The following is a 24,736-nucleotide window of genomic DNA, read 5'->3' on the forward strand; positions in this document are numbered from 1 at the left end:
TGTCCAACAACCTGTAGCTTACAGAACACATGTAACCCCGGGATACCCTTGAAGGAGACCCAACACAAAATGTTAAACTTAAAATTCAAATCTTAATATTAAATTCAAAGTTTTATATAAAACTGCAGGTAAAGCTTGAACAGGAAGGGATAGGGTGTGATTTAAACTTCAGAAATAAAGCAATTGGAGGCTAGAGATGTCGTCGAGTTGGTAGAATGCTTACCTAGCATTCACTACATGAACTGGGCGTGGTGGCACATTCCTGTAATCCCATCACTCGGGAAATAGAGGCAGGATGATCAGAAGTTCAAAGTCATTCCCTGACGGTAGTGACTGTGAGCCCAGCCTGGGCTACAAGGTACTGTATCCACAAAGGGGAGGAAGGAAAAGTGAGATGACTTGGTGATAAAGTCACCTTCTGCAAAGCCTGAAAACGTGAGTTCCATGTTCCAGAACACATGGTGGAGGGAAGGGGCCAACTGCCACAGATTGTGCTTTGACCTCCATGTGTGCAATGGCATACCTTTGGGTTGCTTGTGATTCAAGATGCAGTGAACATTCTGGTCCATGTCATTCTGTTGTCGGGGCAGACATTCTGTTGGATGCATGGATGACTGTGGCTTAGCTTTCATGGCTGTCAAGTGGAATAGGCGTGGTATCTGCCAGCAGTGTGCGAGCCCTGGTCTCTTTCACCTACACTTGGCATCACCCCTATGCGCAGTTTCAGCCCTCTGTTGGAGCTGTAGTAATGTCGCACTGTGGGTTTTAGTTTGTATTTCCTAGCATTGATGATACAGAGACCAGCCATATATTCCATAGTTGTCAAGGATCTGGGCCACCGATCTGCTTTGGATGTCAGAAATGATGCTCCTTACCCTTAGCATGCCCCACCATCCGCAACATTGCAGAGGGCTGTAACCAGGGAAACTCTCTGCTCTCTCCAGTGAAGAGAATTTCTTGGCATCTCTCCACCTAGTTCACATTCTGGTACAGATTATAAAGTTTCCAACAGGGTATTGGAAGGGGTGCTTCTTGGTGTTTGGGATTATTCTCCATGCCAACCTTCCAATGTATGATCCCTTTGGTATGTGACATGCTTCTGTACTTGTGTGATTGTACAGCCAATATTTTAAGTCAGTGAGGGAGGTGTGGCAGCAGTTATTAGAAAGATCTCGGGCGGTAGACATTCTCCTGAGGACCTGCCTGAGGCAGGAGATGCAGCTGAGTGAACTGGAGTCTGGTGAGTAGCATACAGGATAATGTACCATGGCGATGTCAAAGACGCATTAGTCACTCAGAGTGTGTGCCAGAAGCCATGCTGCTTGCACAGGGACTCTCACATGGGAAGGAGCATGTGGACTGAGTCCTGAAAGAGGAGTTGGAGATCATCAGGGACCAGCAGAACTGTCTAGGCAAAATCATGGCTCTGGGACTTACCCAAGTCACCTGACCGGGAAATAGGTGGTTTTCTCCCCAGCCCAGACGTAGGCACTGAGCTGAGAGCCCATGGGAATTGGTGCTATGTAATACTCCGCTCCAACTCCAGCAGGAGCTGGGAACGCTGGCATTAGACTGCAGGACACAGGACTGTGGGACTCCAGCTGTAACTACCAAGAGCCTGGAAGGATGTCAGGAAAGTGACTTCTAGCAAAGGCCTTGAGGGAGCCTAAGAATTTAACAAAAGAAATTGAGAGATTCTCATTCTCCCTCCCTCTCTCTCTCCCTCTCCCTCTCTTTCTGCATGTGTGTGTGTATTTTTCTCCTTTCTCTCCTTTGCTTTCTTTCCTCTCTTTCCTTTCCAACCTCCCTGTTCTCTCTCCCCAGCCTTGTCATCTCCCTTTCTGCCTGCCCCCTCTTTCCCCTGTCCTTCCATTTTTTCTTCTGTTTCCCTTTTTTCCTTTCCTCCCTCCCTCTGAGGTGAAATCCAAATTCCATTGCACCGTCCCTCAGCACTGCACAATTCTGCAGCTTCTGACACATCCACACATTGTATGTACATCACCTCTGTTTCCAGAACTTTTCCTTGCCTGGAAAAAGAAGCCACCATCATTCCCCTCCACCCCCAGACACCCAAGTTCTGTCTTCCCCTAAGACTCTGCCTAGTATGAGATTTTCACAGAATGAATGTTGGAGTTTTGTAATCTGTGGCCTTGGCGAGGCTGCTCCCCCTTCACAGACACTGGAGCTTCCTCCACATTGAGCTAGTATCAGGCCATTACTCTGATGGCAATATTTTACCACGTGGAGACGGGGCCAGCAGCAGAGTGGCTTCCCCTTGGATGCTATGAAAATATGATTTACACCCCCAAGTGTAGCATTCTTTGGGATCTGGAATTCAGTTCATTATGATACAGACCCAGGAGTGGACTTGTGGACACATGGTAGTTCTGTGTTAAAATTCTTGATACTATGGCCCCTTCTGAGTACTAGAGTGGAAGATAATGATACCATCAAATGAAAGACACAATGGGCAGTTAAAACACACAGGCAGCAAGGGGCTCTGGGTATCGCACAGGCTACACCAAATGAGACTGAAGGGCTGGAAGGGAAGTGAACAACAGAGGTCTTCTGCCTAGTTGGCTGCCTCTGCCCGTGAGCCAGTGAGCTCACTGAGGATTCCTGCTCTTCAGAGGATAGGAAGGCAGAAGCAGGTGACTGGTACCTTGTGAGCAGTCCCGGAGGCTGCCCCCTCAGGACATTTTTTCCTAGGAAACTGGCTCTTAGGATTTCCATGCTAGAGAATCCCAACTCACTGCCTGGATGGGTTCTCTCGTCTACCAGATAACTCTCACTCACCTTTGGAGCTGTTCAACTTGGCAATCATCTCAACCTCTTCCTGTGTTCCCAGCCTCTTTGTGTATCCTCAGCTTCTTTCTGTGTCCCCAGTCTCTTCCTGTGTCCCCCCCAGCCTCTCCCTATGTTCCCAACCTCTCTGTGTATTCAAAGTTTCTCTGTATCCCCAGCCTCTCCCTGTATCCCCAACCTCTTCCTGTATACCCAGCCTTTCCCTGTGTCCCCAGTCTCTCTTTGTGCCCCCAACCTCTCCCTGTGTCCCCAACCTTTCCCGGTGTTCCCAGATTCTCCCTGTGTCTCCTAGTCTCTCTCTCTGTGTGTCCCCAACCTTTCCCTGTGTTCCCAACTCTCTCCCTGTGTTCCCTAGCCTCTCCTATTACATGCTCTCTTAGAACAGAGTTGGAGACTGGGGGGGGAGGGAGAGAGAAGACAGTGACACTGAGGTCACCCAAAGGGGATTTTTAAACTTGCTGAGGGACAGCAGCACCCTGGTGTCTCTTGCCTTTCTCCCTCCCAAGTTGCCTCTCCAAAGGGGTGGGCATGGCTGTGCTTGCCAGTAATCACAGTAGTGAGCCAATAAGATCATTTGTGAACTCAAGGCCAGCCTGGCTGTAGAGTGAGATTGTTTGAGACAGGACTCAAACAAACGAAAACAAAGATTTTAAACTGACAGGATGCCAGGCCATGGGGAGGAGGCTGCAGCCCACCTGAGCTCTGAAAGGTTAGGACATCAGCCCAGAAGAGCCCTGGTAGGGAAGGGGGCAGGGGAAAAGCTCACTGCCCATCGGGTACCATGTTATTAGCAAACCCTCAGTAATAAAATATTTCTTTTCCATATAATTGCAAGGTAATTATGCAGTGTGGTTGGTGTATTAGTCGTGTTGATTAATTACACTCAGGTAGTAATTAAACATCTGCTTCATAATCTCACACAGCTTGAAATGTGACATACACAAGCACACAATAACACATGCACATGTATATGTGTGCCACCAAAGGTCCCCACACTCGTGGGGGGGGGGAAGGAGGGAGGGAGAGGAAGAGGGAGAGAGAGAGGAGAGAGCCAACTGCATTTGAGACAATTACTCACCTCAAAGACAAATACAATGAGCCTCATCTGGAACCCATGGAGCTACTGACCTGGACTGGAAAGTGAACCATATATTGCCCTTTAGGACAGAGCAGAAGGTCCCCAGAGTGTGTATCCTTCCTGGTTAAGCTTGGTGGGTACCTGGGCTCAGTTAAAAAAAAGTATGCCAATTTTGCCATCAATCAATGCCCTTTAACTGTGTCACTTAAATGGCTCGCTCTCTCTCCCTCTCCCTCCCTCCCTCTCCTTCTCTCCCTCTCTCTCTCCTTCCCTCCCTCCCTCTCTTTCTCTTTCTCTGTCTCATTTCTCTCCCTCTCTTCTCTCTCTCTTTCCTCTCTCTCCCTTGTCTCTCTCTTCCCCTCTCTCCTCTCTTTCCTCTCCACCCCCTGCCACTGCTGGTCTGTAAAACAAAGAACTCTGTGTACAGAAACCCCCAGGTCCTCTCCAGTTCTGCCATACATGGATTCTAATTTCATTCTTACTAATTAGGAATGAGAGACCATTTAGATTCGGCACCTAGCATCCTTGGTGTGTGAACAATGGGAAATAACTCCTCCTTATGACTTCCCGAAGACTCCATGAACGAGGGGAAGCGCTACAATCAATGGCTGCTCTCCTGCGGCCTCCCCTGCTGCCGGCTTCCATATTCATTCTCGTGTTTTAAATTTTCATGTTGATGTTTATGGGCTACCATTAGGTGATGCGATCCCTCCCGAAGGTTGGTTTTTCATTAACTTAACTCATTTTACTTATTAGCTGGAGTTTAATAAACAGGCCATGCACAGTCATACCACAGTCTTTCTCTTTAATAATATTTCAAGATCAGGCTTCTCTGAGTCATCACGGTTTATTTGCTTGTAACTTGCTTCTCCTGGGCTGTGAGGCCTGCTGAGCCCCAGGGAGGCCAGCTCACGCTGCCTGTTTGACCTTGAGCATCAGTGTCCTTCCTTGCAACTTGGGAAAGCATGCTGGGAATAAAATTAAGACCACATTGGCCAGCACTCAGCATCTGTCACTGGGCACCCAGCCCTCACTGTCCGTATTCAGAGAGCTCCATTGAACTCTATAGTCCTATGAGGTGGCTTAGTTTTTAATTTGAGGGGCGGGGTGGTAAACTGAGGCCAGAGAAGTGAAATAACTCCCTCAAGGCTGCAGTTGATGGCAGTGACACACTGGGCTATGAGCACCACAGTTCATTGTCTCCCTTCCCGCAGGGTTTCTGTCCCACCTTGACTTGCCTTAGGGTCCTTCCATGGCTCCTCTCTGTTCCGAGCTTACTAGCCCTACCCCCATCTTCTGTCCACTCTTTCATCCTCTGTTCCCACTTACCTGGCTCTCTGCGGTATCAGCCTGCCCCATGCACACCTCTTCAGTGGTTTCCCCATTGCCTGTGGCTACAGTTCAGCATCCTCAGCCTGACATCCGAGGACCTAAGTCACTGGCCTCTGCCTTCTTCCCTTGCCTGTGTCATCCCCAGCTGCCACCATGGCATACAGTCTTGAATGCCTATCCCATATCTGGGCACTGGCATGCCTTTCTCACCCTTGTCTCTGCCAGCACCCTCCTCTGATCCTCAGACATTCAGATCTGCCCCTTTCTCTGAGAAACTCTCCTGGTGCCCCTCTCCCCTCTTCTTCTTTTTTTTTTTTTTTTTTTTTTGGTTTTTCGAGACAGGGTTTCTCTGTGGTTTTGGAGCCTGTCCTGGAACTAGCTCTTGTAGACCAGGCTGGTCTCGAACTCACAGAGATCCGCCTGCCTCTGCCTCCCGAGTGCTGGGATTAAAGGCGTGCGCCACCACCGCCCAGCTCCTCTCCCCTCTTCTTAACTCTCCCCTCCTTCCCACACTGGGACTGTCTTCCCCCTTGGGTTCTGGGCTCCTTGGAAAGTGAATATATTCTCTGGAGCCCCCCACCCAGGAGGTGTTCTTGTTCCCCATACTCCCCGGGTATGGAACACTTAGGAAAAGGCTCAGTCCAGATTCGCTCTGCTCCCAGCAGTGTGGTCAGCCTCTCTCCCTCCCTCCTTCCCTCCTTCCCCGGCCACATCCATCCATCCCTTCCACCATCCCTCTGATGGTTCCACACACTCACCCATGTGCTTCTCTCCCCTCCCAAGGTCGCTGTCTCCCTTCCTGGTCAGCAGCTCAGACATGAGGTGCTTTCTTTTCTCCTCTTGCCCAAACCTTGCTGCCACATCTGCTCACATCTCCTGCTGCTGGAAGGGCCGCTGGGCTGGTCTCAGTTCCTGTGAGGACTTGAGCAGCGTGCAGGAATGAGAACACAACATGGAGTGGGGGCCGTGTGCCTCGCTGTAGTTATAGACCATGTGGAGTGGGGGCCACGTGCCTGGCTGTAGTTAGTTATACATGATGTGGAGTGGGGGCCGCGTGCCTCGCTGTAGTTAGTCATACATGACGTGGAGTGGGGGCCGCGTGCCTCCCTGTAGTTAGTTATACATGACGTGGAGTGGGGGCCGCGTGCCTCCCTGTAGTTAGTTATACATGACGTGGAGTGGGGGCCGCGTGCCTCCCTGTAGTTATACACCACGTGGAGTGGGGGCCGCGTGCCTCCCTGTAGTTATGTCCCTTTCGTTTCCACTGTGACTGGGCTGGACAGGGACTTGCACACACACAGGCCTTGCACACGCACGGGCCTTGCACGCAGGTCTTTACCACTGATGTGTGTCTCCGGGCCAATCCTGCCTTCTGTGGAAAGGGAAACTGGCGCTCAGGAGTGAGAGACAGGTTTCCATACAGCATGGTGAGACCTTTGGTCAAGGCTCACTGGGAACTCTAGACTGTTTCCTTGACCCATGCTGTACTCTGATGGGGATCACAGACTTTCATAGTGTACCTCCACTCTGCCTCAGACATATGTATAACACGGAGTTTTCACGGGCTCGGGTAGGTCTTGCCTGCCATGATCACACAGGCAACAGAAGCAAGAGTGAGAATGCAGATTTGGGGCTCCACTGGACCCCTCTTCTTTCCCTGCACCCCTGAAGTGCCCTGCGTGTGGCAGCAGCTCTGGCATACACCAGCCCCCATCTGCTGGACCAGTCTCCCTTGGCTGGACAGGTCACCTATGGGTGGAAATGCTGAACGAAGGGCATTGGGAGACTGAGCAGCAATACAGACCAGGACCTGTGGGGGCCCATGAGGACCTGTGGGGACAGACCTGGATCACACAGGCTGAGTGGCTGTGGAGTGGCCTGAGGCTGTGACTATCACACCCTGGTGCCTTGTTCACTGGGCCATGTTTTCTCCAGGTGGCCCCCTAGGACCAGGAACTTCACTCTGTGACACAGGTGACATCTGCTCCACAGGTCCTTCTCAGACCTGGTACTGCCCATCCCCACCGCCCCGTGTCCTGGTGCACACATGTGTGTAACACCGATGCTATTCTAGTCACGGTCTGTTTTCAACATGCTTGATAGCGCCATCACACAGTGACCAAATCATGAGACCACACACAACGTGTCTGCTGATTTGATCTCTCTGAGCCTCAGTTTCTCATCCCCAAAGCGGGGATGACAATGCCATGAGGACTAAATGAGAGGCCTGTGGCAGGCGGAACACTGGGCTTTCCCATCTGTGTAGCATGGGTCTCTACCCTGCCCCAAGAGCCTGCAGAAGCAGATAGAAGGTGTAAGTTGCCTTTCGTGGGTGGGAAAATCAAGGCACCTGCAGGCAAGGCAGGGACTCATGCCGGTTAGTACGGCCTCGGGACCAGAACCTTGATTCCTCACTGCCCATCCCTGGAGAACTTACTGCCACCACCTCTCTCTGAGAAGAAGACCCCACCCCACCCCAGGTCACCTCCTTGTCCATAATTTATACCTCAGATAGCTTGAGGGGTATGGGAGAGGTAGGCAAGGGCCCCCAAATAAGCCTCTTCGAGTGTGCTGGACAGAGGAATGATGGGAAGAGACGTCATAGATGCTGAGAGACAGAATCAGTGGCTGAAGTGGGGACAGAGAGAGTGGAGTGCATTCAGGAGCCATGGCTTACCCTGTTCCAGAGACTGTCTTCCTGGTCCCTCTCTCTTGCAGCTGTTTGCCCCTTTATAATGTCTTTTTGAAAAAGAAAATGACTGTTCACGGGCCTGCTAAGCCCTCCCTTTCTCAGCTCTGGTTGCCTCTGGTCCTGCATTGGCACTGACCAACTTGTGGAGTGCTAATGACATTTGCATTTTTCTGGCTGGCAAAAGATGGTGCTTGCTAACTACAGTAGAGGACATCACTGGCAGATGGGGATTGGTAGCCCGGAGAGAGGGCCAGGCAGGCCAGGTGGAGGCCAAGATGGGCTGTGAGAGAGAGGAGCCACTGGAGGAGTTTAGAGTCACTGTGTGGTTAAACATTTGCCAGGACACCAGGCAAGTGTGTGCTCCACCTCTCTCATATATGCACACACACACACACACACACACACGTGCACGCGCTCTGTCACCTGCCTACACTTACTGAGCAATTGCCCCATGTCAATGCTCTCCTGTGGCTTCCAGACCAATGAGGCATTTTAACTCCCAGCAAGCTTTGGGGAGCAATCCCATTATCCGCCTTGTTCACAAATGAAGAAACTGACAGGGCGCCTGACTTGCCCAGAGCCCCACTTCTGGGGGAAAAAAGTTGTTCAAGCATGTGGCCAAGGTCTACCGTCTCCAGTGCTTCTGGCTCCAGGGCACAATTTCCCACACCTTGCCTGGACTCAAACACAGCCAGGAAGCAATTATTTGTTGTGATCTGTGACTGGGCAAAAATGGTGGCCCACACTCCTGACAGCATATCAGATAGGCTCCTGCTAAGGCTTCAAATCTGGCAAGTCCAACAGAATAGGCATCCCTGGAGCATGGATGGGCCATGCTTTTGGAGAGACCCAGGTTTGCTCTGCCAATTTGCTGACTAGTCAGGTGACTGCCCCTCCCTGGGTACCAGTCTCCTCATTGGTTACAGGGGACCATGGCTCTCTCTTGCCTGCACACCACAGATGTGTTTCCACATGAACAAGGACCTTTTCTCCAAGGGACTCAGACACCTAACACTTCTACTCATTCAATCTCTGGACTTAAGTTTTGCACTAAGTGAACTGGGCACATTCATTAGCCTCCCTTCGGAAGGGCCCTTTGCTCTGTGCAGCTTAGCGGCAGGCCTATGTGTATTACTCTGGCACTGTGGGGTGCCTACATCTGTGCGCCATGTGCACATACCGTTGTACTTCTGAACTGTTCCTTCGGAACTTCAGCTGGGTCCTGGTGGCAGATCCCCAGTGCAGACCCCAGGCTTCGGCAGGCTGTTTGTACTGCCTCCTGGGAGCCCAAGGGCATTGCAAACCAGACTGGAACGGGAGGCCTGGAGCGCTGGGAGGTGATGACATCAACCTGGCCAGATAGTCAAGACTTTTCTGCTTCCCAGACAGGTAGACACCTGCTGGACAGCCTGCAGTCTGCAGAAGCCGGCCCTCCCGATACTGCAGGTGAACTCCTTGGTGTGCAATCTAAACACAGACACAGGCTTTCCAGCTCCGCTGACCAGGTAAGAGAGTTCTGGTTTGCCCTTTTTGTCACAGAGGCCATCAGCAGAGTACTTTGTCCTCCACCATAGCCCTCACGATCCCATTGGTTAGTACGAGGACTCAATGATCAAAGCATCTAAAAGAGCAGACTTTTCCCACTAAGCAGTCCATATCTGCCAGATCCGCAGGTGGCAGCAGCTTCCTCTTTCTGCTTCCCTAATGGTCACCCTGCTGTTTTGAGCCCCCAGGGCTTGGATCGAACTCCATTCCCTGGGAAGGGCTTCCTCATCCCTTCATGAAGGAGGAACTTAATTTAGCCTCAGAAAACCCAGGACTAGGAAGACCCAGGCCCTCTCCGGAGGACCAAACTAGCCTGGCTTCCATAAGGCTGGGAGTGATGGGAGACAGCTCCAGGGGAACTGGCCAGCCTGGGGGTACCCACCTGAGAACCTGAAAACAACAGCTATACCCCAACTTTAGGGTATGACGTAAGATTTCATATGGAAATAAAAGGTTGAAATGCATAGTTTAGCACACTGCTGCCATGCAGCTGTAGCCAAGGGTTAAAGGTTAAAGGTCCACCCTGTCCCTGGTGCTGGTCAACCGCAAACCTACAAACCTGTGGGCTCTCCACCAGCTTGGAGAATTCTTCGTCCTCTCCAGCTCTGACTTGCCACACAGACCTGCCCTTATATGGTGTGCCTAGCTCCTCAGGGTCAAAGCCTGCTCACCATGATCCAGTCTCCGGGTCTGGAGTAGCTGCTATGTGCTGTGTTGTTAGACATTAGGAACCGAGCAGGACACAAGAACCTCAGCCTCAGGCTCGCTGTCCTGTTCTCCAGGAGCTCTTCTGAGGGCAGGATCCTCTTCTGCGGTTTTATTCTTCACCACTCCCAAGGGTCTCCCTCCGTGCTCAACCCTGGTCAGACTTGGGGGATGTTTGCAGGCTCTGTTACTTCCAACCATTTTTCAAAAGCCTCTTCACCTGGGCCTGACAATCATACAATGATTTGGTCCTTGCCCTCCAAGTCTCAAAGTTCCGTATGCCCTCAAGGAGAAGGACCCCACTAGAGATCTCTGTGCAGACCTTTCAGGGTCAAGTCATTCTGCAGCACAACAGCAGGAGCCTCTGGTACCAATACTCCAAGCTCAGGGGCTCCCAGCTCACTCTGCAGGAGACCTGGGACTCCAAGCCAAAGGGAGTCCCAAGCTTCTTGGCTGGATAGTAAGTCAGGGCCTCAGTGTCTAGAACTGGGTTTGAAAACTGGCTGGGTTACTGGACAGGAGAAGATATGGGGATGGCATGCAGAAGGCAAGAGTAGAAGCTAGAGAGAGTAAGTCCTCAGAGGTCAGCCTGGTGTGTCTTGGGGCTGGCTGGAGGCCTGGAATAGAGTTCCTGTAAAGCTTCCTGGGCTGGGGTCAACTGGTCCCTCTCCCAGTCCCTCTCTTACTCCCGGGAAAATATGTGGGAGGCTGCTTGCAGGATTTCTGTGGCTTGTTCTGGTGGGCTGTTTCTTGTCTTCTACAGCAAATTCTCACTGTCTAGTCCAGGTCAGCCTCAAAATCACCATCCTCCTGCCTCTGCGTTCCTAGCGCTTGGACTTCAGTAATGCACTACTGCAAGTGTCACGGCAGACCTTGCGTTAGATGTTGACTAAATTTACTTTGTTGAGGTAAGAGCCTATGATGTACCCTGTCCTCTTACCTGTAGCTCCCAAGTGCTGGGATTGCAGGGTGCGCTGCCATGTCTAGCCGCTACGTTCTTCTCAGTTTTTATAGCCTCCCTGTTTTCCAGTTTGCCCATCTGTGAAGTGAGAACAAAACCCCTCCCAGTTTTAACAGTGTTGTCCCCAGTCAGCCCCCAGTCGCACACTTTTCCCAGTGTTCCTCCAAGGGTCTCCTTCCATGTCAGGAAGCACACACAATAACTCACTTCTTCCAGAGCTCAGGTGCAGATCAGACATGCCTCCAGAGTGCCTTGGTGAGGCATGCCGGTGCCATTAGTATTTAGGTTCCAACTTACATTTCAGTTGTGTGTGTTGCGCATGCACGTGTGCACGCACATGCATGTATGTATGTATGCATGCATGTTCACTGGTGCACATGTGGAGGTCAGAGGACAGCCTTTGTGAGTCAGTTCTCTTCCTCCACCATGTAGGTACTGGGAATTGCAGGGGATCCTTGGGTTTCATGGTGTGGTGGGTTGTTTAGCTTTGTTTTGTGGTGGGGTGGGTTGAAAGAGAATGTCCCCCGTAGAGTCTTGGTTCCCTGGTGGAGCTGTTGGGGAGGTGTAGGGAATGTGGTCTTCCTGGAGGAAGTGTGTCACTGGAAGTGGTGTTTGATTTTCAAAGCCTTGCACCATTCCCAGTTTGCTCTCTGCTTGCAGTTTAAGATGTGAGTTCTCAGCTGCTACCCCAGCTGCCACGTCCCTACTGCCACACCTCCCCACTGTTATGGGTGTGGACCCTTGTCCCTCTGGAACCATAAACTCATGGAAACCCTCTCTTCTATAAATTGCCAGTTGTGTTTTAACACAGCAATAGAAAACTAACGAAGATAAGTAGGAATCACCTTCATCTGGTCAGACATCTTTCCAGCCTTTGGAGTCTAACTCTCAAGCATCTGAGGCAGAGTTTGGAGCATCCAGGCACCCAAATCCTGGTGATGAGCTGGGACTGATACCCCTGATTCCAGGTGGGGTACAGCTTTCTTCTCCCCGTCACATTCATTCATTTATTCATGAGTCCTTAGCATATGCCTGAGTCCTGAGAGTCCCATACTATCCCCTTGTAGAGGACAACATACACCCTGCTCACAGGACTCTGGATCTGCAGACTAAAACCGTGGGCATGATCCCACTCTTGCCCTAGTGGCTCCTGCAACTTTCATTAACACCTTCTTGCCTTCCTAGGCTGAAGTCTGAGTGAAAAAAACGTTATCCCTAGACCAAAGTGTGGGCTGGACTATCAAGTCCCAGCTCTGCTCTCTGCAGATGGAAGGCCCCAGGGAGGCAGCAGGGTCTGCTCACAGGAAGAAATGGTGGGATGACACTTGGTTCTCACTACTTGGATCCTGATTTGCAAGCGGTTGGGATATTTGTAGACAGCACAAATGTTAGAAGTTGCAGACGGTCCTTCCTGGCCAGCATCCTCCTCGCTCCTTCCTACAGGCCGTGGGCATCTCCCCTCCCTGTCTCCAGCAGTGTGCAGAGCCTGGTGTATGCAGTATCTGTCAGAGGTCGGTGAGGGGGTGGGACCAATGAACAGATCGCAGTGGCTCTCAGCAATCTATTCTTCCAGTCTCAGGTTGTGTGTAGAGACGCTCTTCTCTGGCTTTGTGTCCCCGTGACACTTTGATTTTGTTCCTGGAGAATGTCATTGGTTTTCCAGTAGTGCAGTGGACAAAGAACAAATGGCTTTGAGTTTATCGGTTTCTGCATCAGTGGCAGGAGGCAGCCTGTGGTGTTGGCTGTCAAAACCGAGAATTTAGACCTCGCTTCCAAAGAGAAGGCCTTGAACCAGTTCTCATAGTGTTCAACTACAGAGGCCTGCGGTAAGCTTTAAATTAAACCCTGTGCACAAGCCACCTCACGGCACTAGGGATGTGGGATAAAGGCTTGGGAAGGATGCTTGGAAGCTGTGTTTATGGCCCTACTTAAACTGCCCATTGCATAAAACTCTCTTTTCCCAAGGAGTTCAGCTCAGGGCTTTGCATTTTAAGACAAGAAACTTTGTGAAAGCTATCAGGAGAAGCTGAAGAGATGGCTCAGTGGTTAAGAGCACTTGCTGCTCTTGAGAGGACCTGGGGGTCCCATTTATAAGCAGTGTGGCGGTTTCTCAGGAAAGTCGGGTTCGACCTACCTCTCGACCCAGCAATACCACTATTGGGAATATACCCAAGAGATGCCCAAACATACAACAAAAGTATATGCTCAACTATGTTCATAGCAGCATTGTTTGTAATAGCCAGAACCTGGAAACAACCTAGATGTCCTTCAATGGAAGAATGGATGAAGAAAGTATGGAATATACACATATTAGAGTACTACTCAGCAGTAAAAAACAATGACTTCTTGAATTTTGCATACAAATGGACGGAAATTGAAAACACTATCCTGAGTGAGGTAAGCCAGACCCAAAAAGAGGAACATGGGATGTACTCACTCATATTTGGTTTCTAGCCATAAATAAAGGACATTGAGACTATAATTCGTGACTCTAGAGAAGCTAAATAAGAAGGTGAACCCAAAGAAAAACATATAAGCATCCCCCTGAATATTAACCTTCATCAGGCGATGAAAGAAGACAGAGACAGAGACCAACATTGGAGCACTGGACTGAAGTCTCACGATCCAAAGGAGGAGCAGAAGGAGAGTGAGCACGAGCAAGGAACTCAGGACGGCGAGGGGTGCACCCACACACTGAGGCAATGGGGATGATCTATCGGGAACTCACCAAGGCCAGCTGGCCGGGGACTGAAAAAGCATGGGACAAAACCGGTCTCGCTGAACATAATGGACAATGAGGACTACTGAGAACTGAAGAACAATGGCAATGGGTTCTTGATCCTATTGCACGTAATGGCTTTGTGGGAGCCCAGGTAGTTTGGATGCTCACCTTAATAGACCTGGATGGAGGTGGGTGGTCCTTGGACCTCCCACAGGGCAGAGAAACCTGCTTGCTCTTTGGGCTGAGGAGGAAGGAAGACTTGATTGGGGGAGGGGGAGGGAATGGGAGGAGGTGGCGGGGAAGAGGCAGAAATCTTTAATAATTAAATTAATTAATTAATAAAAAAAAAAAGAGAGGACCTGGGGTAGGTACCACAGCCATCTGTGACTCCAGTTCTAGGGAATCCGATACTTTCTTCTGGCCTCCACAGGCACTCCACAAACGTGGAGCACATACATACACTCATGCATACCCACACACATATAAATGGATATGTCTCTTTTAAAAGTCATAAAGAGGATAATACATGTTATTTAAGAATTCCAAAGAAGAGCCAGGCATGGTGGCACACACCTGTAATCCCAGAACTCAGAAGTCTCATGCAGGCAGATTTCTGTGAGTTTAAGGCCAACCATAATAGAGAGACCCTCTCTCAAAACATGCAAAATAATAGAAAAAAATCCATAGATGGTTGGAGCTTAGTTGGTAAAGTGCTCACTGTGTATGTATGCATGAGGACCTAAGTTCTACTCCCAGACCCCATGTAAAAAGGCCAGGCACAGTGACATGTTTATAATCCCAGCACTTAGAGAAGCTGAGACAGGAGGACCCCTGGGGTTCCATGGCCAGCCAGCATAGCCCACTCGGCAAGCTCCAGGCGAATGAGAGACCTGTGTCCAATAAAAATAGGCTGTGCCTGAGGAATGGCATGTGAGGTTGACCTTTGACCTCCACATGTATGCACACATGTGCCTGCATTCTGGCTTACACATGTGCACACACACACATTAAATAAAACAAAACAAAACAAATACAAATAATTCAGATAGTTTGACTTAAAAACAAGTGTCTTTGTGTCTCCTCTGGGCTCCTCCATTCCCACCTCACAGTCATGTTCTCTTTCAGTATGGAACTTCCCCAGACAACATGTCTCCGTGGTCTCTCTTGTTAAGAACAGGAACAGGAGCACAGTCAAGAGCAGACAGTGAGCCAGCGGCTGCCATGGAGACTTGCTGTCCAGACCATAAGCCTTAAGAGCCGTCAGTGCAGAGAGATCCCATGGGAGTGGGGCAGCCCAACTTCCCTGTACCTTCAGGCTCTGGCTCGAGGTCCTCTGAGGTCTTAGAGACACAGGGAGGCCAGAGTTTAAGCCCAGCCACATGCAGCCCGGGCTGGGAGAGCCAAGTAGGCAGATGTGGCCACATGCTACGTCCCTCTCTCCTGTCACATGTCCCAGGGCTTGACGCGGCCCAGCTCCCTGCAGCCTGGCGGGGGAGCTGCTCTCCACCCGTGGGAGTCTGTGCTGTCACTCAGTGTCCTCCACTGCTGTCCTGGAGAAGCCACTCAGGATGAGAGAACACAGTTTGACACACAGAGCACTTGAACTTGACCCTGGAACTGCCATGTGACTGATGCTATCTGCCATTTCCTAAGTGTTGGACTGAAGGAGGGAGGGGGGAATGGAGAGCAGCTAGGTCTCTATGTGGGGTTCAGGCTTTTCCCTAGGGGTACTAGGAGCCATGACAAGTTTATACAGAGGAGGAAAACTGGCCTGTGCCCTTGGAAAAGTGGTAGGAAGCCAGGGACAGTGGTCAAGAATGAACTATCGAGGGCTCATCAGGGACAAAGGTATTTCTGTCATTCAGAAGCTGTCACTGCAAGGTCCCAAGCTGATGACAGCTTCTTTGGAACATGACGAGCCTGCAGGTAGATGGGGGAAGAAGACAGGACAGACACCAGATGCCCTGTGTCAAGGAGGAGCCGTGCCCTAGGGCTAGAAGGATCTGTCATTAATGGAGCCATGCTTTCTGCTGTGCCCCCTTGTCAGGACTCTGAAGCTGTCGCTAGCCATTAGGGTCTGCAGTAAGTCTTGGCCCACCTTGTCCCCAGGTGCCTTTTACATATTTGGGGCAGAGGAGACAACACTCCAGCTGCACTTTGGGTCCAAGGCTTGCAATGAAGGCATTGTAAACGACAGAGTAGAGCCCAGTTTCCCCAGGAGGAACTCTTTGGGCCAGGGCCTACGGTCAGTGTTCGGTGTCAGCTACTCTATCTTCTCTTGTCTGTGACAGAATCCCCAACAGAAGCCACCTCAGGGAGGAAGGGTGTGTTTGGGCTCTCGGTTTGGGGGATGTGGTCCACTGTGGGAAGGTATGACAACTAGGGCTTCATGACAGCAGAGTTTGCAGCTCAGCTCATTCCATCTTGATGGATCTTGAAGGACAGGGCTGAAGCTGGAAGGGATACAGGCTGTCCAACCTTTGAAGTTGACACAACCTGTCATCCACAAAGTTCATGCACGAAAACCTTGGGCCACAGGTTAGATGCGTCTGGGCTTAGAAATCTCAAGGCCTGCCCATCCCCAAATGGCTCCTCTAGCCGGGGACCAAGTATTCAAACACATTAGCTGTGGAAACATTCTACACTAAATAGTAACACAGGTGAAGAGGAGCTGTCAGAGCAAGCCCCCAGCCCAGACCCTTCCCCATGACTTCATCCTCCTTCTCGGGGCTCCTGAGTCCAGCTCTGTGAAGGGGAATAGGATAGGGTGAAGGGACCCTGCAAGACCAGCCTTTTATTAGGACAGGACCTCAGAGCTGATTCAGTAGGGAGTCCAGTCACAGCAGGGAGAAGGGACATTATAAAGGGTGGTCTGAGCCTGGTCCTTAGGGCACTAGCAGAAGAAAGGGGTCAGAGCCCCAAAAATCCAGGAGCAGGCAGGGATAAAAGTGGCAGCCAGGTGGAGTGCCAGACAGGACCTGCTTGGTGGGGGTGGCCGCAAGCAGGTTCACCGTCTCTTCTACAGACAGATGCTGCTCAAGGTAATTTAGGCTAAAGTGAGTTGGCTCAGAGCCCACTGGAGGCAGCTCTGGCCCTGGCGCTGGGCCTCCATGTGTTCAGATGTCACAACAGCTCCACCCAGCTTCACACTGTGCTGTGGTTCCAGCTAGAAGGTGCCAGTCAGGTCCCACCCACCAGGCCTCTCCCTTGGGTGACTTCAAGCCTTTTCCTCACTTGACCCAGAGCGTGAAACTCTCTGGAGGGAAGGTCTGAGAGAATTTGTCCCTTCGAAGACCACCTGGCTGGGAGGATGTCCAGGTCATCTCTTCCAGCTCTCTGAGAGGTGGTCACTGAGTCTCTGCTTGCACACCTTCTGGCAATGGGCAGCTCACTTCCAACCAAGAACACCAAGTTCAGACGATTTTGAAAGTTACTTCCTGCTTTTCACGGACCCTGTCATGTGCTGTGTGCCTCAGGCCAGAACTCTCCTCCGGGCACTCAGCACCCTCGTATCTGAGGTGGGCTTGGTAAATGTCACCCTCACCTATAACCAGGTCCCTGCTGTGCTAAAGGACCCTGTTAGAGAAGCACTGAGTGGCGAGTCCTTCCCAGCAGTGGGCTCCACAACATCCTGATAAACATGTACATTATGTAAGCACAGCAGACATGTCGCATGCCATGCCATGTGCCTTCGGCCACACAGCAGCCGGCTGAGAAGCGCAGGTTTTATGAAGCACAGGGAAGTGAAGTGACCTGCCTGAGGTCACACAGCCATCACCTGCTCAGTGAGTTAATAGACCCAGCTAATTATTCAAGCCACCCGGCCCCGCCCCCCAGAGAGTCAACCTTGTAGAAGAGACAGAGCTCCGAGGAAGCTTCCTGGAGAAATTGTTTCACTTGGAATTGGAAACAGAATGGGAGGCGGGCATGGATGTGCGCTGAGGTAGAAGAGCCTGTGGCTGGTGTTTTTGAGGGCTGATGAGCAAACAGCTTTGTGGTCCTGTGGCAGTGTGAGGCTCCACACAGCCTAGAGGCCCCAGAGCCCCATGTGCAGCAGCTTGGAGGATTTAGGGAGGCTCCAGGATTTTTGGCAGGAGTCTTTCCAGTACCAAAAGAACCTAGGAGCCTTTATTACGCTTCGATGGCCAGAGATCTCTGATAGTTTCTGAGTTCTGGGCACTATAATCAGGGACACGTGACAAGGACAGGAAGATAAAGCAGCTCCAGGGTTGGTCTTGTGTCCCTGTTGGTGTGCCAGGTGGGGGGAAGGAGAGTATGTAAACACAGGGTGGTTGACCTTGTTACTTTCCTATTGATGTGATAGACACCACAGCCAAGGTAAATTATAAAAGGAAGAGTTTAATTGGGTTCCTGGTTTCAGAGGATCAGAATCCATGATGGCAGAGAGAAAGGCGTGACAACAGGAACCACTAAGGGCTCAGACTGGAGGTCAGGAAGCAGAGACTGCTCTGGGGTGGCAACAGGAGACTCGGGAAGCCTGAAAGCCTGTCTCCAACAAGGCCACACCTCCTGGTCCTTCTCAAACAATTCCACCAACTGGGGACTAGGTAGTCAGACATATGGGCCTTTGGGGACCATTCCCATTCAGACCACTATGCGGGGGGGGGGGGGGGGAGATAAGCCCTTGGCTGGAGGTTCAAAAGCTTGTGAGAGGGATGGATCTGGAGGGGTGTGCTCCAAGGTGCTGGAAGAGGGCTGGCTGTGCAGAGACCCACTAAGTCATGTCCTATGCTAGCCCTGGCCGCACCTGCAGTGTGGGGATGGTGTTACTCTTTGGCCTGCTGTATCCTGGAGCCCTGTGTATAACCCAGGAACATGTGCCTGTCCCCCTGGCTAACTCCTTCACACCACAGCCTCGGCTTCCTCAGCTGTGGTAGAGGTGAGTTAGCGCAGTGTGAGTCCCACAGTAATGTCGTCAGTTTATCTCAGGGTATGGGGCAGAGAGTGGTTTCCAAGAGCACAGGCCGCTCTGACCGCGCTAACCTAGCAGCCCCTGGTCTTTACTCCTTTGCCACTCAGCGACACATTCCTCCTGTCTGTCAGGGCCTCTGGCCAGGAGCCATTCTGCGTGCTTGGCTGCACGGCGTTCCCCTCCATATATGATAGTGTGTACTGACCCCAGGGCAAACAAGCACATGGAAGACAGCAAGTGGTGTCAAGTTACACAGCACCGACTTATGCCAAGTCTATCTAGATGACAAGGTTTAACGTTGGCCCCGTGTCTTCCAGGCCTCCTTCTAAAAGTATCTGAGGCAGAACAGAAGCTGGTGAGGTGGGACTAGCTGGAGAATAATGTCTGCTTGGTGTTTCGGCATGGGTGCATTGCTGCCTTAGTTCTAGTGAGAGCAGGGTCGCTGTTCACGCCACCCAGGCCAACTCCAGGACTCCTGAAAAGGTGCCCAGCCCTCAGCCACAGGAGAACTGCTGGTCTCCCCTTCTAGTGGCTTTTCTCTGGAAACCCTCAGAAGGGCAGGGTCCTCTGGGCTCAGTCAGACTGCTGCTGTCTCCCATAGTCCCTGAAAGCTAGGAGCACATCAGACGTTGGGGTCCAGCCCACGTCCTGCTCTATCCCTTAGGAAGTAGACAAACACAAGCAGATCCCCGTGGCCCATTGTTATGTTCATCCCACAGTCTGCTCCTGGGCTTACCCAGCTCCACCCAGAGCCAGCCTCACGCATGCCTCTACCAAGTTCCCGGACTCGACCTGCCCACCTCGTGCCAGTATCCCCAAGCAGGACTCCCAGGCCTCAGCTGGGCCCAGTACTACACTCTGCAGTCTTTTCTGCAGCTCCTGGCTTGGACTGTCTAGTCTTGAAACAACCTCCTCTTGTCAGGAGCAAGTCTGTGTCTGGAGCTTTGGGTGGGGGCTGCCAAGGGCTCCCAGGATGCTCCCTGCTCCCTAGTACCTGACATGGACTCACTCAGGACTACTAAGTCCTGGGCCTAAACATGAATTATATCCAGGCCGTGGGATGGTCTAGAACCAGAATCACATCCCTCACAGGCGCAGGTGCCACTTGCTCTTGAGCCTGAGTCTCCACTTTGCTGCTGTGAAGTGGGCACTGTGACACCGCCTCCCACACGCCCTGTGAGGAATGCTGTACTTCCGTGCTGCTTCAAGGCAGGGCTACACTATGTGATGTTCTCAGCCAGGAGAACGAGGCCCAGACTGAGAGGATCCTGCAGAGTCAGCCCCTGGGAGAGAAGTTGAGATCCAGGCCCGGGCCCAGAAGGACTGCCTGAACGCTCACACCCAGTCTGGATTCTCCAAGAGGAAGGACAGGGCCCTTGCTTCCTGCCCCCACCTGGTGAGGCAATGGTCGCTCTGCTGTCTGCAGATGTTACAGTGACCTACATCCCTGGAGGCTGGGACACCACCCTGACCCATTCCTGGGAGGGAGAACAAAGAGTGTCCGCGTTTGTCTTCAGAGACACACACTCTGACAAGATGGGGGGTGGGAGGATCGGAACAAACCAGGCAGCAGGGTCCCAGGCTCTGTGCTGCGAGAGTAACCTGCAGGAGCCCCCTTTGCCACCATGATCTTGCTGTGTAGCGGGGATCTCCGATGCCCACTCTTTAGATTTTCTCCGTCTCTAAAATGTGGATGAGAACTGAGCAAAAAGAGAGCTCTGTCTGCACGGGAAAAATTGGGGAAGGTTTCACAGCAGAAGAAATATTATAGTGGGCCTTGTGGTGCCAGGAGAAGTTCTCTGGGCTGACAAGGGAGCACGGGTATTCTAGGCCGAACCACAGGCTCAGAGCATGGGTGTTAACGGACAGTGATTTTATTTCATGAAGTATATATATGGTCTCTATTTTAACGTTTTTGGTTGTAAGCCTAGCCTTTAATGGCTGAGTCATCTCTCCAGCCCTGGTCCTTGTTTTAAAAAATAGAAATAAATGTAAAGAATAGAATTGAAATCCTCAGGAGCCAGCTAATATTGGACTTCGTTTTGAATGTAGAAAAGAAAGGCCTCTGGTGTAAGACCTCTAGATCTTTGGCAGAAAAGAACAAGCAATGAGCTCTCTTGGAAGCAGAGCTGGGCCTGTGGACAGACCGATTTCCAGGCTTGGGGCCTGAGGGTGTGCTGTCCCCACTGGAGAGCATTGGCCCCCAGAGGAGCAGAGGGAACCCTTGGTCCTTAAGGGAGGGGATTTGAGTACATTTCTTGTGGGGTAAACCTGATCAGTGGCTCTAGGCCCTGGTCAGGTAGCTGGTGGGGTTCCAAAATGACTTGACTGTGGTTTCTGAAGACTGTGGCTGTGGGCTGTGGTATCTGGAAAAGGACCTGGTGACACTGGAGTCACAATGGGATCATGCCAAGTCTCTACATGTCTTCAAGATTTGGGACCTCTAACAGCTACTGCCTAGAGAGGGTGTGCCATGAACAAGAAGGGCAGATAGGTCTTGTACAATCTGTTCTCTGCAATTAGGGGACAGGAACTCCAGTCTCTCTAATTGATGAAATGGGAGCCAGTGCATCAGGCCTTGAGAATAGGTGGCTCTGTTTGTACTTGAGTGGACCATCACAGGCAGGTACTCCACCCCATGCCCAGTTCCTTCTGACCTTCATAAAGTCAAGGAATTGGCACAGAGGTGCCCACATCCACTGGCCATAGTGTCCCCGTGGGTGCCCACTTGTACACATACATAATGCATACATACATACATACATACATACATACATACATACATACACACAGATGTATGGGCATGCACTCACACACACAGGCATGTATGAGTATGCATTCACACCACATACACACCACACACACACACACACACACACACACACACAGCAGTACTACAGCTTGTTCTGTATTCAGACCTAATTTTACAAAGCAGACACCCAATCCCAAGCAATGTTCCAGCTCTTACCATCATCCTTACCCATACCCAATCCCTCCCCAAGACCCCAGCCATGGTCCCCGCAGGAGCAGAGAGCACGGCAGTGGAGCTGGCTGTCTAAGCAGGGCAATCATGCTTCTCTGCCCCTGCAGCATGAGGATGCAGGGTACTGACGTCCAGTGTCCCACCCTCTGGGTCCCTAGTCAGCCTGAGGGAGAAAGGCAGGGAGGAGACATGAACCTGACCTCACCTGGGCAGTGCAAGCTGCGGAGGAGACTATGCAGGGCCAGTGCTTTCTTTGCAGGGGCTTGGTCCCAGCAGGACGGGGAGCTCCTCCCAGGACTCGGGATTAGCACTGGGCTTCCCACAACACCCTGGCATTCTCCAGATCTGGAAGCAGCAGCCCGACTTTGACATTAAACAGTTGTGGATTTTGAGGTAAAATGCAAAAAAAAAAAAAAAAAAAAAAAATTCAGGAATGTGTGAGGTAAGAGGCGATTTGGAGGCAGCTGAACACTCAGTCTCCCCTTGGGGCTGGGTCCTCAGGGTTACAGAAATGTGGGTTGCTGTAACTGTGGGCTCTGAAGAGGGACAGTTTATGAGAATCGGTGTCATAAGGTCACAGGTCAGCCATTTCCGTGCTCTGTGCTATTGGACAAGCCTAGCTACCTCTCGGATCCTTGGCTCTCTAAATAGTGTAAAGCAGGTGAGTTTTATCATCCATCCTAGCTGGCATGGGTTCTGCCTGCGTAGCTAACCTAGAACTCGCAGCCTTCCTCCCTTGTTTTCCCGAGTGCTGGGACTACAAGGATGTGCCACATCTGAACTGGGACCACTCCTTGATATTGGGCCTCACGGTTTGTGCAGCTGGTTTGGTGTCTCCCAAGAGGGTTTAGCCACAGCCGAATTAGAGCCCATGAGAGGCCCAGGCCTAGATTCCTGTCCTTCCCTCCTCGTTTCTGCTTTCATTTTCCCAGAATCCACTGGGCCCTTTCTCTGCAGCAGACATCACACTCACGGTTGGAATTCTGCGTTGATCAAACAGATCAGGTCTCTGTTCCCTCTGAGCTTGTATCAGCTGTCTCTGAAATAACTGGACACCTAGTGTGGACAGAGCCGGGATGGAGGGGCGTTCTCGGGCCCTCCATGAGAAGGCCAAGGAAACACGTGCATATTGCACAGCATAGAGAATCTCAGAACGGTGTGTAGGAGTCAAGGAGAGAAGGGCTGGGCCGGCAGGCTGCAGGTCACCAACCATTCCTGCAGTTTGCAAGGTCCTCAGTTGTCTCTGCAGTCACCTTATGGGGCTCAGACATGAAATGACTTGGCCAAGTTCACACAACACCCACAGGCAAGGCGGGGCCCGCTCAGGATGGCCTGCTTTGAGGCTTGCTCCTCACCCTGGGCACTCAGAAACGTGCAGCAGTGATCCTGTGATCCCAGGGAGCTCCATAGAGCCTGCGGGTCTTCCTGTCCCCTAATCACCAGGCATAGTGAGGAAATGAACCATCTCTCACATCCTTCCTTCTCCCTGGGAGGAGGCTCCCAGGCCTCCTGATCTCAGCAGGGCCCTGCACTCCTCAGACCACCTCGCTCAGTGGCTTTGCCCAGTGCCGGCATGAGAGACTCTAAATGAAAGGCAGCTGCCTCCCTCTGGGGGTCACAGCCCCAGGGCAAGGCTGGGAGGCTGATATCCAGGCCCCACACAAGGCTTCAGTGAGAGATGTGGTCCAGCTGAGTTGGTAAGAGGAAGCCATCCATCTGGCCAGGAAGAGACTGGTCAGTGTGTGTGTGTGTGTGTGTGTGTGTGTGTGTGTGTGTGTGTGCACATGCGTGCATCTGCATGCACACACATGTTTATTTAGAAGGGAGAAGGAGCGCCAACAGGGACTAAGAGATGAAAGTCAGATGAAGGGCCAGAGACAAAGCCTACTACCAGGAACCCAAGGCCAAGAGGGCAGAGCTTGGCAAAGCCCCAGAGGTAACGGATGGCCTTGGAGTCTAAACTTAACTGTGGAGTCCCTGACATCCTTAGGAATTGTGAGGAAGTTCTTGTTTGGTCTGATTGGAGCCTGGCATGGCCTCCTGGAGCGCTCATCGGCACCTGGCAGGGGCTTACAAGGGACACACTCCTGGAGACCACAGCCTTGCGGTCATGTGAGCATGTAAGCATGCGTGTGACCTTCCTACCCTGCTGAGGTGTGTGTGTGCGCGCACACGGGTGCGTACACGCTGTGTGTGTCGGCAGTGCCAAGGTTCGACACTCACAGCAGCTTGTCTGTCTTCTCTGCTCTGGAGAAACTACCTCCTAACTCCCGGCCCTGCTGGGCACCCACAGTGTGGCTGAGGACTGGGTTTGGGCCAGCCTTGCAGTTTAAGGGCTGAGGCCTGTTCACTGCATTTGCAGACCACAGGCCTGTTTCCAGAAGGCCTTGCTGTAGGATGGCCCTGTAGGATGGCCTTGGGGACCTGAGACCTCAGGATGTGACCCAGGGACATGCTTCCTAAGGAGGTGTGATAAGAGCTCACTTCTGGGGGACTTTCCTCCTGGGAGGACACTGTGAACATTCCGATGACCTGTGGCACAGCTGGGGCACTTGAGCTCAGAAGAGCTGAGGCCATACAAGGCGGTGAGCAGAGAGAAGATCCCACTGGGATGTCTATCGCCCTTGGCCGTTGTTCTCATTTTGGTTGCTATAATAAAACCATCCCACCAAAGCAACTAAGGAAGAAAGGTTTTATTTAGCTTACAAATCCAGGTAACAGTCCATCATTGCAGAGACCTCACAGAGGCAAAGAGCTTGAAACAACTGGTCATAACGCATCCATAGTCAAAGCAGGGAAAGTCAGTGCACGCATGCTGCCTTCTCGGCTGGCTTTCTTCACTCTTGCACAGCTCAGAGCCCAGCCTGGAGAATGATACTGCCTGTGGGAGACTGGATCTTTCCACGTCCATCAGTAATCAAGACAGTTCTCCAGTTAAGGCTCTCCTCCCTTATAGATCGTGGCAAGACCCTCCAGATTG

General features: G+C 51.6%; 1 protein-coding gene across 2 annotated transcripts in view; it reads left to right on the forward strand.

Annotated features, from left to right (window-relative positions):
• Tspan18 (tetraspanin 18) overlaps positions 1-24,736 on the forward strand; it is a 72,722-nt gene that overhangs the window by 17,777 nt on the left and 30,209 nt on the right. For both annotated transcript variants that reach the window (XM_057780572.1, XM_057780571.1), the window contains exon 2: positions 9,293-9,412. The gene's annotated coding sequence lies outside the window, so the exon portion shown is untranslated. The remainder of the gene's footprint in view (positions 1-9,292; positions 9,413-24,736) is intronic.

The sequence above is a fragment of the Chionomys nivalis genome, chromosome 9, assembly GCF_950005125.1.
Source record: "Chionomys nivalis chromosome 9, mChiNiv1.1, whole genome shotgun sequence".
NCBI lineage: Eukaryota > Metazoa > Chordata > Mammalia > Rodentia > Cricetidae > Chionomys > Chionomys nivalis.